This window comes from Oreochromis aureus, linkage group 11 (genome assembly GCF_013358895.1).
Source record: "Oreochromis aureus strain Israel breed Guangdong linkage group 11, ZZ_aureus, whole genome shotgun sequence".
In the NCBI taxonomy this organism is placed as follows: Eukaryota; Metazoa; Chordata; class Actinopteri; order Cichliformes; family Cichlidae; genus Oreochromis; species Oreochromis aureus.
Window position 1 is genome coordinate 12,943,530 of NC_052952.1, and position 13,657 is coordinate 12,957,186.

The 13,657-nt window shown below is 40.0% G+C and overlaps 1 long non-coding RNA gene across 1 annotated transcript in view; it reads right to left on the minus strand.

Moving 5' to 3' along the window:
- Positions 1 to 520: 520 nt before the first annotated feature.
- LOC120442595 overlaps positions 521 to 13,657 on the minus strand; it is a 30,636-nt gene continuing 17,499 nt past the window's right edge. The window contains exon 3 of the long non-coding RNA XR_005614795.1: positions 521 to 630. This is a non-coding gene — a long non-coding RNA (uncharacterized LOC120442595). The remainder of the gene's footprint in view (positions 631 to 13,657) is intronic.

Genomic DNA, 13,657 nt, shown 5'->3' on the forward strand with positions numbered 1-13,657 from the left:
GAGGTTTTTTGGGGTAGCTACGCTCTTTGTGACCAATTTCACCTTGTAAGAGCTAGAAAAGTCCAGACACCATTTGCCAACCTGTCAGTGAACTGAGGTTGCCAGGAGGTTGTTTGTTGGTTTCTACTCTAGGGACTAAGCCATTTTGATTAAAGCTGAACAGCTGAAATATTTGTAGTTCTGCTTAATATAAACACAAATAAGATTTGCAGATCTGTGGGAATATTTATTTCTCCAGTATTCAGCAAACAGCCAAAATGATATATTATGACATTCTGCTTACTGGTAGGTGAAAACCTTTAGTTGCCTATAGTTAAGTGTCATCGGCAGAGAGATGACACTTAAAGATCTCGGTTGTTCTGCAGCTACTTTCAAAGAATCAGCCAAAAATGAACAGCAGAACCAGGAAACAGCTATGACAATGGTGCTGCACTGATGCAACAGTTTCAAATCTGCAGTAGCTTCATCTGCTTGAGAGCACCCCAAAGATGTTGGCAAGCGTACTTACCAATTTGTTGAGCTTACTGTATCCATAAGGTGATTAGCAAGGCAATTGTTCAAGAGCGTTTATAGGATAAGTCACATGCTGATCGTGTCTGCACTTTTCCACATGCATAGCAGAAGCGCTACCTGTGGGGTAAAGCAAAATGTAAACTTTATTTTGGAGCATAGTATTCACAATTTAATAATAAGAAAGAAAGTAATAATAAAAACAGCTTTATGTTACATTACAGTGAAAAACAATACTGAAAATGAAACAAGCGGTTTGAAAAAATATCTTGTAGGGAGCACTTTTCTATTAAACTTTGCTTTAACACAACATCCAGGCAGGGAGCTTTCTTTCTCATCATTTGCATATTTTGGTGAGTCAACATCCTGAGTCAAATAAACTGCCACCAATACAGCCGTAACACTTGTGCCGGATTCAATCTAATAAGCAATGAAACAAAAAGTGAGGAACATAACCCCTGTATGCAAAAATCCTTCAGGAGGAAGGTCATTATTGACACCTGTTGTAGCTAAACCCGAAAATGGAACTGAGTCGCAGTCCAGCATTCATATTAACAAAATGCAACCTGTCATTCAAATCCAGGGGCACAGTTAGTCAGAAAAAAAAACTTTCCAAGCACACATTAATTAGCATTTTTCCATCAACAGTCAAGTGTTTGCAAAAAAAAAAAAAAAGGGGGAAAAAGGACGATAACAGAGGGAGACGAAATTAATTTGCATTCAGTGTATAAATAGTTCCAGGACAAGGGCTGTTAAGTTTGAAATTAACATGTAAACAGTTGGAAAGTCTGCCCTGCTACTCCCTATCCCCTTCTCCTTAACCCCCACCTCTGGTTCCCTTTTAGCGCCTTGATAAATATACATAAAGCCCCACACAAAGACCGCCTTGTTCCTTCAAATGGGCTACTTTTTAATGGAGACATATATTTCCAGGATTATATCAGCATTCAGTTGCAAATTTTGAGTTTTTAATACTCCAGTTGGGACAGTCTATGAATAAGAGTATCATTTGAATGCAAGGGAACACCTGGTGCTGAGGGGCTGGGCTTGGAGGGGGTTTTGAGCTGACCTGGTGACAGTGCCAAAGCTTCACTTGTTCCCAGAGTTTGCATTCAGATTCTCCCAGACTCGGCCATCGCTATGATACTGTAGAGTGCACATTTAAAGTTATTCTCCTGTCTTATAAATGGCAAAGACATGGCGCGATGAAGGCTGCTACATTTGAAGTTGGAAGCGTGAACAGGATGAGCTCAAAAAGTTTGAAACTCTTAAAGTGGAATTATCCAATATTGCCACGCAGCAGCTGAGAATTTATTTTATTTCTGAAGTAGTGTTTTCAGTGCTGTGATCTGTCGTACAGCTATATATTAACTACATTTTTGCTTATGAACCTTTGAAATCATCATTATTATTTTACTTTTGCAAACACCTGCTGCTTCTGGTTCATGCCGATTGGTTAAAACACAAACAAGAACTCTGAATTCAAAACTGTTACGAGAAAACAAAGGGGAAATTAAAAAAACAACTTTCAGCTGGGCCTTTTTTCTTGTACATTACTTGGCTGCATGAGAACAGAAAGAGGTGAGGGGGAAGGTGGTGGTGGTGGGGGGGACTATTTGGAGGAGGAGAGAGGCAGGGGTACAGGGTCCATTCGTATGCACCCCACATCCACTCAACACACAATCAGGCCTGTATTGCGTTTTGCAAATTTATACCCAGGATGTTGGTTTAGAGTGTTTCCCTGAAAAAAAAAAGGAGAAGGATTTTTTTTTTTCAAGTAAGTGTCTGCTTTCATGAGCAAGAGTGATTGAGGCGCACAAACAAACCTTTGTTTCCTAGCTCGCAGATGCAAGGCCCGAGCTCTGATTTACACCCTACCCCAAGACACATTTGTACTTATTTTTAATACTTTGCGACTAAGACTTTATGAAAAATAGGCTTATTGAACACTCAATGTCATTTGTGGTCACATCTCAAAAAATAAATAAATAAATAAATAAAATGGTAATGCATGAAGAAATCACACTGTTAGCAATATCCATTCCACACTGTGTATCCACTAGCCATTCAAACCAGCCTGTCTTCTCCCTCAAAATATTTGCACAGCCTTATGTTTGCAGTGACGGGAGGGCTGTACTCATGAGAAGACAATCCATAGCTAGACGCAGGCAGTCAAAGTCAAAGGCACGAGAAGCTGAAGCTAAGGGGCACCGAAGTGTTGAAAAGTTCGACACTGACTCGATGTGAATATTCATGTTTGGGTTTTACTAAAGCAAACGGTTTATAAAGAGCACAGGAAATGTAACAAGGCTGTGCAAACACTTATATCACATGTCATCATAAAATATCAGTTTGGCTTAATTTCTTCTACTTTCACCAAATGTTGTTTACAAAAAGAAATTGTATATTTGTGCAATACTTGCAATGTATCCTGCATCAGAGGAGCGGCGATATCTTGACTCAATGTTTGCCACATCAAATCAATGTGTTATATTTGAGCTGAGAACACGGTCAAGTCGGTGAGGCTGCTGACAGCATGTTTACGTCAGTCCCAATTAATAATTAGTTTAATGATTTGAGCCCTTGACATGTGGCCCTCGACAAATGTGGGCAGGAAAATGCACACTCGGTGCCGTTTGCATAAATCTACCGTTTCAGCTCGAGCTGAGGGGGAAACAGAAGGACAGGAGAGAGTGAGAGAGCGCGAGAGAGAGGTGAGGGAATTATAGGACTCAGATGTGTGTGATTGGCGGTTCCCTTGGCTCCCAGGGTTAGAGAGTTCAGAGAAAAGCCGATTATTGCTCTCCCTCAGGTCAAGCCTTCATAAATAAACACAGGGAGAGCCTGAGGCACCGTGTTTTAGTATGATTAGCATATCATACAGGCTATCGACATGGTACTTATCATATTACAGCGCAGCCGTCCTCTGAGCACACGGAGGTTACATGTACGGGGCTGCTGAGCATACATCTCTGTTCATTAGAAGGCTCCTCGGGGAGAGAATAAATCATATCAGCACGTGGTTATACCAGCCCAGGCGTTTGACTCCGCCATACAGCGGATGTTAACCAGAGCCTTTAATAAGCTGGAGAGGAGCTGACAGTTAGCTTCAGACTGATGAACAGCAGAGGAGACGAGGGGCAACGATAGGGAGGATTGATAGTAGGAGGGAAGTACACTGAGAGGCAGAACTGTGGTACATGAAACTAATCTCTGGACCACTTTTCTGACACCTTACACTTGTGCTGGCCTCCTGAGTGTTTGGACCTGACTTCATCCTGGACACTTTTAAATCTGCATGCCAGCTGCATGCTTACTGGGTTCATTATGTCCTCAGCATTACAATTAATCTTACAATGAACCTTAAAGTTCTGCATGATTACCAATTACATGTGGGACTCACATGCCAGCGGCCTTTTTTCATTAAAAAAAATATAAGTGAAATGAAACAAAAGGTACCATTTTATATTTCAACAAAAATAGAATTAGCATTAGTGTTTTTATCAAAGACGAGCAAATGACTAAACAAACTACTGAAGCTTCATCTGCACTCATCAGTTGGCATCTGAAAAACAGTACTCTCACCTGCCCAGTAGAGGTGGGCGGATCGATCCAGATATTGATAGTACCGATACAAATGCTGCTATTGGTATGGGATCGATACTTTGATACTATCTTCTAAGTTCAGTGTGCTTAAAGGAGTTTTGTTGTGTTAATTTGTTCGTAGTAAAGTTGTCATTTAAATGTGTTCAGAATCAAATTAATGATTCATATTATAAATCATTACACACTGCCTTTCACAACACAATCTGCCTTTATAGGTCAAAAGTATCAGGACTGATATTTGGCAATACTGACCCTATATTTACTTGGTATCTAACTACTGCCCAGATTGTTGTTGAATCTTTGCTTTAAAAATATATATATACTAAACTAATTATACTAAAGGCTAAACTATTTGTTTAACTTTTTCTATTAAGCCAAGTTTTAGCGAAAAAATGAGTGAATACCTCTCCTGAGTGATTAGTTACTCCACACAGCTAGTTTCTGTAAAGCTCAGTGAACAGCAGACACACAGCGTGCACAGTTCTATTCAAACTATCAGAAATCGTGGCTGGATTTACTGAGGAGAGTCAGCCTGTCATGATAGTGCAAAGCATGAATGCTGCGTGTGTCAACAAGTACCAGTTCCAACAAAATTTAAAAAATGCCTGCAGGTTTTAAAAAAGTAAAACTGCTTTTTAAAGTAAGAAAAAAGTTTAAGCTACCAAATCTAACATAACAAGAAATGTCCAACCTGACTTCAGTCTAGGCTTTTTAGTAAGACTGGCAGACTTAAACTCAATGACTGTGGTTACTGGCTACTTGGAATTGTGATCCGGTGTAATAAAATATGAAAAGGGTGACAGATTTTGGTGCAGTGAACAGAAAAAATAATGTTTCTATGGATGATAAAATTAGCCCAGAAGGAATTATGACTGTGTCTTAAAACTGCACGGGATGGAAGTCACCCCGATTCTCAGACACGCTGCTCAGATTTCAATTTACGGCAAGCCTTTTCTCCTCAGCTACACAAGCTCAGCTCACAGACCAGGGGCCACAATTAGCAGCTAGCCATTCTGACCAGGGAGAAAGAGTTAATGACATCCGCACCTAAGCCCTCCTAAGCCTAGGGAGCCGGGGCACCGAGGAGCCTCAGTGCTCTCCTCCTTCCAGTCAAGCGTGGCCTCTTTAGGTGGTCCGCACACACACACTGGAGGGGATGATATATTCTGACTGGTATTAAAATATCCTCCAGGAGGCCGGGCTGCCGGGGATGGCCAGCTGGGTGGATATACAGTAAGAGGCTACAATGCAAAAACGGGGATATTGGATGGGTGTTTTTCTTGTTTGGGCTTCATGGTGGTGGCACAAAGCTGGGATCAGTCAGGATGCCATGTCGCCTGGATAATCACACCCACCACTGGCATGGATCTTATGCCAGAGAGAGGAACAGCAAACATCAGAAGCATATATTTAGTTTTGAGACCTAACATTAAAAAATAGGAAAAAGTCTAAACGATCTCAAGTTTAAGGTTTTTATTTGACCTCGTTGGACTGTTTGCAGATTTCCTTGCATTGTTGTCTGCATACGGCACCACGCAATAATAACACTTTATTAACTGATCCCACCACGTTTCCATTCACTCCATCACGTCCATGCCTGTGTGTGCATTTCTCTGTGTGTTCTTAAGTGATGCCATCCCCTCGTGCCCACCCCTCAAATCCCCACACCCCACCCACCCATGCAAATTAGAACTTCACACACGGTGCGGCAAGCTGCTGGGTGCTCTGTGATTTCACACGACCAATTAAGGCCCTCTTGGCAGTTGTGTGAACAGTTTCATTAGAGGAGATAATATTGCAAAGTGAAATGATAAGCAATCATTATGATTAATGCCCAGACATTACATTGCTCGTTAATGAGGTGTAAATGATCTCATTATTTTTTGAAAGAGTACAGATTAGATTAAAGTGGAGTGGACAGCGCTCCTCGGTGTTCAGATAAGTTAGTGTTAATTAGGCCCAATCTCCAGGAGCAAATGAGCCGCAACCCTTTGGTAAACAATTAGGCTTCCATAGCCCTGGGCTAGATGGACAGGGATAGGCGACTGAATGGATAGATCACTGGAGAGATGGATGTTGATGGAGTGTTGAAATCTGAATCAGATTCATTGTTAGCTTTCCACACAAAATCAGACAAATTGTGTGCCTTAGTGTACCGAACAACAGAGTGGGGCAGATATTTCAGGGTTTTAAATGTTCATTTCCATCTGAAGTAACACATATATACATAATACAAGTTAAGATTGCGGTTTAGATTATTTTTCTCCCCTCGTATGTGTAATTGTGGAAAATTTAGCGTCTGGGTCTTATTATTAAACAGTTAGATTGCTGAACAGTGAGCAGCTGCTAAGGGTGAAATTAACAATGGATTTCAAACAGTCTAAACTATTGTATAGACTGTAATAGCTTTCTACGTCATACAGAAGTAAAGTATTAGCAGTTGGAGTTAAACTTTTTCTCCCTGCTTTTAGTACAGATCCAGCTGTTTCGTTACTATAATAATAATAATACTAATAATAAAAAGGTAGACTGCAATTATTATAAATGTAGAACTTTCGATAATCCAAGCAAATACTTGTCTACTGTATCTTGTACCTCGATTGTGTCCTAAATCAGGCAGCATGATTTCAAATGACAGTGAGATTTCATTGAAATATTAAGCACCAAAACCTTCAGAGGTAGTTTCATAAACAGCCCTGGACCTGGACCATATCAATGCAAGGCTGTCCGTCTATTGTACACGCTCTGAAAAACATACTATGGAAAACAAATATCAGCATCATCACAGACTGTCGAAAGACTGCGAGAGATTTCCTGAGCTCCTCACAGCAGCCTTGCAGCTGCTCTCAAGGTAACAAAACGCACACTCATTGGGTGCTTTAAATTACTTTTTGGCAACAAACTGAAAACAGGGAGAGAATTTGGAAGTGTTTTTATGTTTATTTCATGAATACAGAGCTCAGCCTATTGATGTCAAATTATCATTTGTTGGGTCTTTATTGACTCAAACAAAACTTTTTTTAGAAGAAGTTTTTTTTTTGCCTTATGCACAATTAATAGAAACAAAAAAGACACAACGGCTTTTGTATTTGTGCTTTTGTTTTTGAGTGAAATTCATTCATTCAACAAAACTAATTTATAATTTATTACAGTACTTTAAAGGATATGCATCATCAGAGTTTTACGATAATTTCAGTAAAACCCGGAAATCAGATTAAAAGTTAGTAAGTGTTCATTTTCAGGAGAATAAAGAAAATATGTGTTTTTTTACAGTGTTAATTAAAATTCTTTTTCCTTGAGGCGCTAACAGCGAAGCTTTTACAAAAACAACTCATGATGTCTCAAAGGTTACTGCAGAGTTTGTGTACTTTATCTAAAGACAGGCCGGACCAGGCACAGTGGGAAATGTCTGCTTCTGACAAAATTGATTTTACCGTCCTCGCCTTTTGTCTGAAAAGATATGCTTAGATTATGACGAGAGAAGCGATGCTGTAATCCCTCAACCAGGAGTTATGTTTCAGAGACATCAAGCCCTTATCGGTGATTGATAACGCTTAACTCAAAAACATATAGAAGCATTAGGAAAGTCAATATTTTGCCAGCGACTGAAGGTGACCCCTGGTTCCTGTGTTTGCGGTGTGTGCGCGGAGGGCTTTGATGGTAAATTTGTAAAGGTGGTTATGTGGGGAGGCTATTATGGATTTGCTATCTTGGCCTGAAGTGTTTGCGGCTGATTATGTGATTAAATCAATAATAATTTCTCTTTGGGCTCCTTTGCTCCTCTGCTTCATCTTCTTTTTCCTGTGTAGTTGAGTGGAACGGTGGGTGGGGACTGGTGTACACAAGTACAAATGTAGGCACAAACACACACACACGTGCACGGCAGAACAACTGCATAGCAGATGGCACAATGGGCACACAGAGGACTCAGAAAGTTTCTATAACCAGTACACACAGAAATATATGAGTGGAAACATGGTAAAAAAGGGTAAATGTTTACAAAGTAAAGTACTGTACACACTTCTGACCTTCCTCAGAGATGCACAGCTCAAAATAACACCAAAGACGATGCCCAACACCTCAGCTGTCTTCACCTCTGTGTTCCTTCCATCAGACCACAGACCCTGGATTGGCGACTTGTGCCAGCCACTCCTTAGCAACCGCCATCGGTCCTCTCTCTGGTTTTGCCAGGTTTGTTGTTATGTCTAGACTGCAGGAAATGCAACATTACATTTGTTTACAACCAACAGGAACTAGAACCAGAAGCTGTTACGTGATTAAAGAGTGCTTCCCAGCGAGAGAGTGTGTGTGGCTCAACCCCCTGGGTTTGGCAACAATCGACTCAATACAGGCGAACCAAAATGGAGAAAGAGAGAGCTGCTGTTTCTATCAGTTAGATGAGCAGATTACATTCAACACTGTATTTTCTTAAGATTTGGGGGAACTGAAAGTAAGCAAGCGCGAGCCGAGCTGTGAGTTTGAATGCGATTGTTTTTTTGTCCTGTATTCATGCAGGTGTTTGTTTGGGCTTGTGACTGTTTATAATATGCATTTAGTGAGTCTGTGGCTGCGTGTGTGTGTGTGTGATTGTGTGCAGCTCAGTTAACTCACAATCCCTCAGCACCCTCTTAAATCTATACCCAATAAAAATCAGCACCGTCTCGAAAAACAAAACCCAGGGAAACATCTGTAAAACATCGATTTTGCAGATTGCAAACCAACTGCATGGCTAATGAGAAAAGAAATCATTTTTGATTAATTAACCTAAAAATTGGAGAATCTAAGCTGCCACCAGGGAGATGACAAGTGGTGCAGGCCCGATCACGCAGGAGGAGGAAGGACATACAGTAAAGCCGCTTAGAACTCCATTTGGCTTGGGGACTGAAGAAGGAAAGCGCTCCAGGAATGCTAGTAGCTGAGGTATGGCTCCCATTACTGAGCCAAAATCACCAAGAGTCTTTGTGGTGATCAAATAGAGGAGTGAAATATTTTCCACTCAGTGATTGTGCCCATTTATTCAGGAAGAGAAAAAAAATGTTGGTTAGCTATCAGCTTGCTTGGAATTCACTGCTTTACAGTGCGTTAGTTTCAGTTGTGTTATTTGAGGGAGGGGGTTAACCCAGATCACAGCAGCAGACAGATACAGACGCAGTTCAGATGCTTTCTGGCTGTAGTCACAGATATTGTTCCTCCCAGCACTCCCACATCACCTACATCACCTCCAGAAGATGTGTCCCACCTACTTTGGATAATGCATCACACTCCCTTCCAGCTTTTATTGGATCTGCTTCAGTCTTTTGTCACTCTTGCTGGGACGCTGTAAGTGTTTATGGGTTGTAGCCTTAAAATACTGTTGCATAGGATTGTCACAGGAAAACTTTAGTATTTAAATCATATCCTCTCCACTGTGTGTAAATATAATTGTGTAAAGTCCTCAATATTACAAGGCCAATTAATAGAATGTGTCACTGCAACTATAGCATGCATTGCAAATTAATTATTTTTTTAATAGGTACAATTAGTAGGATTCCAACTTTTTTAAAACCAAACAAAGTGTAAAATGGCAGCTGTTCAATGAGCACGGTACCACATTTATGCAGTTTGAACAAAACACGCACTCATACTCGAGAGTTGTGTTCTGCTCACACACACAATTGAGGGAGGGTGTAGAGAGCCAAGTTGAGCTGCACTCACAACACAGCTGGTTGTCCAAGGTCAATAAAGAACTCGGAGTGTTTATTTGTCCATGTGTTTTATTTGCTTTCTAATACAGCAGAGGTTCAGATTTGAAAGATCTACTTGAAAAGAATCACAGTGTCTAAAGAGTGTGGGAAATTTCCACTCACCATAGAGGTTTTTCTGTCTCCCCTTCCTCTTTTTTCAATTCTATTAGTTTTTCATAATTCATTACCATCCTGCCTATTTCCCCCTGGTGTCTTCATTTTACCCCTTTTTTCCTCCTCGAGAAAGCATAATAGTCGTGCCCTAGCAGCTCACTAGGGTGTTGCAGTAACAACCTCCTACCCCTCTGATGGCTAGACAGTGGGCCATTGTAAAGCTGAATCGCCATGGATTTATGGCCATAGTCCTGAGTTCCCAGAATGCAATGTCACTCTGTCACGCCGTCATCAATCTGCTGTCTCTGACCAAAGACAAAGAGGGAAAAAATAGCCGCTCAGAAAAGTGGCACAACAGCGTGAGCGATACTTCTTTATGCATGATCTAATTTTTATCAGCTCCCTCTCCGTCCTAGGTAAAATGCGTGGGCACAAAGAGCTCCATTTACTCAAGACATGTATAGGTGCAACGACATGAGGCATCATCTACTATTTCCAGATTGAGCAATTAAGAACTGGCTGGTTGAGTGCCAAATGTGGCCTTTGCGGCAAATGAACACATCTTCTCATGCCAAACTTTTTCAAGACGTTTAATCTTCATTAAGCTATAAAACCTCCAGCACAGGAACACACTGACATCCACTAATGACTCAACACAACTTTTAAATATGAAAAAAATTTGGCCTGAATTTTACTTGATAAGAAAACATTTAGAAGCGTCTTTATCTTAACACTTTTTTTTCTTACAAAAAAAGTCTGTTGCTACAGACTAATTGCTGGAATCTCTCCTTCTTCTCCTACTTCTCAGAGTTATTCCACATGATCTACAAACCAATGTCTTAAACATCATAAATTAGCTTCAGAAAGAACGGCTGGAGTTTCTGTGCTTCTATTATGAATAAGAGAACCAAACCTACATCCTCATGATTAATGTGCTCTCAAACCCTTCTCATAGCCATGGTAACCAGGGCAGTATGCCACGCCGTTTAGAGAGTAAAAGTTGTGTTTTTCCCCCCCAAGTCTCTCACTGGTATCTCCTCATCGCCAAACACTTTACATACTAGATTTTTAAAGCTGGGAAAAAAACCCACAGAATATTCTGCTTCTGCTAAATGCTGTTACATAACATGCTAACACAATAAACAGTAAACATGCTTACAGTGATTCCACTTTACTTGTCTCTCTTCCCTCAGATGCTTGAAAATGTTATATAGAATATGTGAGAAGAAAGGCCCTTGTGTCATGCTACAGTCAGGACACATAAATCATAAGAGAAGTACAGGGCTATTGGATTAAACAGCAGTAATTCCACTTAATAATCACATACGGAAACAGACACGACCGAAACAGATGTCTTCACGTGGCATTCCCAAGCTGAGGTTTTAAGGGGAATTTATAGAAGTGGAAAGACTAAAGAGGCTTTTCACTGTAGGAAAATGCTATTGTGAGACCCGGGAAAGTCAACTCGTCATAAAGAAGGACAGTTTTTGTTTTTTTGTTTGTTAGTTTTCCAACCACAGGACTCAATAATGCATACATACAAGCTTGTGTAAAAAAACAACTGAAGGAAATTCCCGAACATGATCAGTCATTTTTCTGGTAACTATAAAGGAACAACAATTGTGTAAAATACCTTATAATTGATTTTCACGCAATAAAAAGTATAAATAAACACATTTAATCTCTTGTTTGGAAAATTTTAAAAAGATTAAAAAGAGTTACATTGTTGTCTTGTGTACAAACTACACAAAATAATATATAGGAGCCAAAAAAAAAAGAAGGAAAAATATGCTTTCAGGTAAGAGGAGCTTTTATATGCTCGCAATAAAGCAGAGCATTCTTTTTTAGATGTCCATAAAATAAAATGCTGAATGGACTTATAGAGGCACAGGCAAATGCGAAGTGTGAACATTAAAAAAGAGGAGAAAGGGAGAGAAACTCACCCACTGTGACAGAGCTGCGATTATAAGTTTGCTGTTGATGCCTCGGATCTGTCAGCTACCTGATGTGTGCCTCCTCTAATTTACTGTGTCAATAACACTGCTCTGGAAACACGAGCAGCATGATACATGGAGACGGTTTGCGTGGACTTCCCTCCAAAGTGCCAATTGTTGACAGTATAAAATAAAAAGAAAAAGTGCCATTATCTAAACCACCTCGCACATGCCTTTGCTCTTTGTAGCTGCTGCCTTTTTTTCCTTCTTTAATCTCCGCTAGTCACCAGTGGATGTAAACGCTGTTTAGTTTCCGCTTTACCTACTTAACTGTTTAATCTTCTAAGTTTCCTTGCTTAGTGAATTTTGGTGGAGAAGCTACAGACGAGCCGTTTTCTTTCTTTTTTTTCTCGTAGCAACATAGCAACATGTAGCCAGACACTTGTTTGAAGAAAGTTTGTTTTGCTTTCATTACAGTTAAGGACTGTTTTCTTTGACTAAAGGTCTTAACAAGAGGCAACAAAGTTCAATTAAAGGGAGAGTGAAGAGGTGAGCATTGATTTAAAGACAGTATTTCAAACTGCACCCCAGAGTGCAGGGCAGGTCTCTCACACTGATGACACTAATTCTTAAGGGAAATTCATGTTAGTTGGTGTCTAGACGTTTTATTACTTGACCAGGGCACCATAGGAAAGCTAGCTTCTCATTTTCAAGACTCAACTAAGTACGAAACAGATCATTTTCAGTGACACTTCAAGACGTGAAGTTCAGTTTATTAGTTTACTGATAATCACAGGTATTCGTTAACAGCATGCTATAATTAATGCTACTGTACATTAATTATTAGCTAACAGGCCGGCCTGTGGACTTACCTGCTGATCGCTCAGTTTGTGACTTTACACAGTGAACTTGTCTGAGCTAAAGCTGAGGGCAATTTTTTGAGTCTGCTACAAAGCCAACAACAATGTGCGTTCACATTTCTCAATCAAACTTGCTCACTTTTTTGAGTGTGTCATTGCACAAACTCAAAAAAGCAAAGAGGAAAGCTGGGCGGAAAAAAAGGGGGGCTGCCTCCAAAATATCTAACACAACACTAAGCAAATATTAAAACAGTCAGTCGCTCACATCAGAGCGACACAGGTCGGGCTTTAGCCAAAATTCTGGAAAATGCTGCAGCACATTTTAAATACCACACACACACACACACACACACACACATACATATATATATATATATATATATATATATAATGTATATATATACTTGCTAAGTATTATTATTCAGTCCTAAAACTGAGGGCTTTAAACACCGCCATTTAGTAAAAGCTGCTGGGGTCTCAGAGGTACCCCACAAGCCCTTTGGCTGTAGCCATGTGACTCCCATCGAAGCGCTGCGATAATAAGAGCAATCTCACTCCGAACTCACTGTATCTAAATTCAAACCTCATTTGCTTAAATCTAAATAAGCAGGTTTGTTGGCTAATCCTAACCAAATATTTAGAAAAAGTGAAAAAAATGAAGACAAAACTGAACAGTGACTGAAACACAAGACAACCTGCGTCCTCTAAGTTCACACTCCTGTTAGTCACACAACTGTCACACAACCCAACCTGCTTATTGTGTGCTTTAAAAATCAGTTACAACTTTGTATCCACCTTCCAAATAATCTTTATAGATACACTACACAGTATTTATTAGCATTTTTTAAGTTTTATGACAAAAACTGTTCCTTAGTTGTGATTTTGTTGTTAGTTAACGAACAAACTGGCG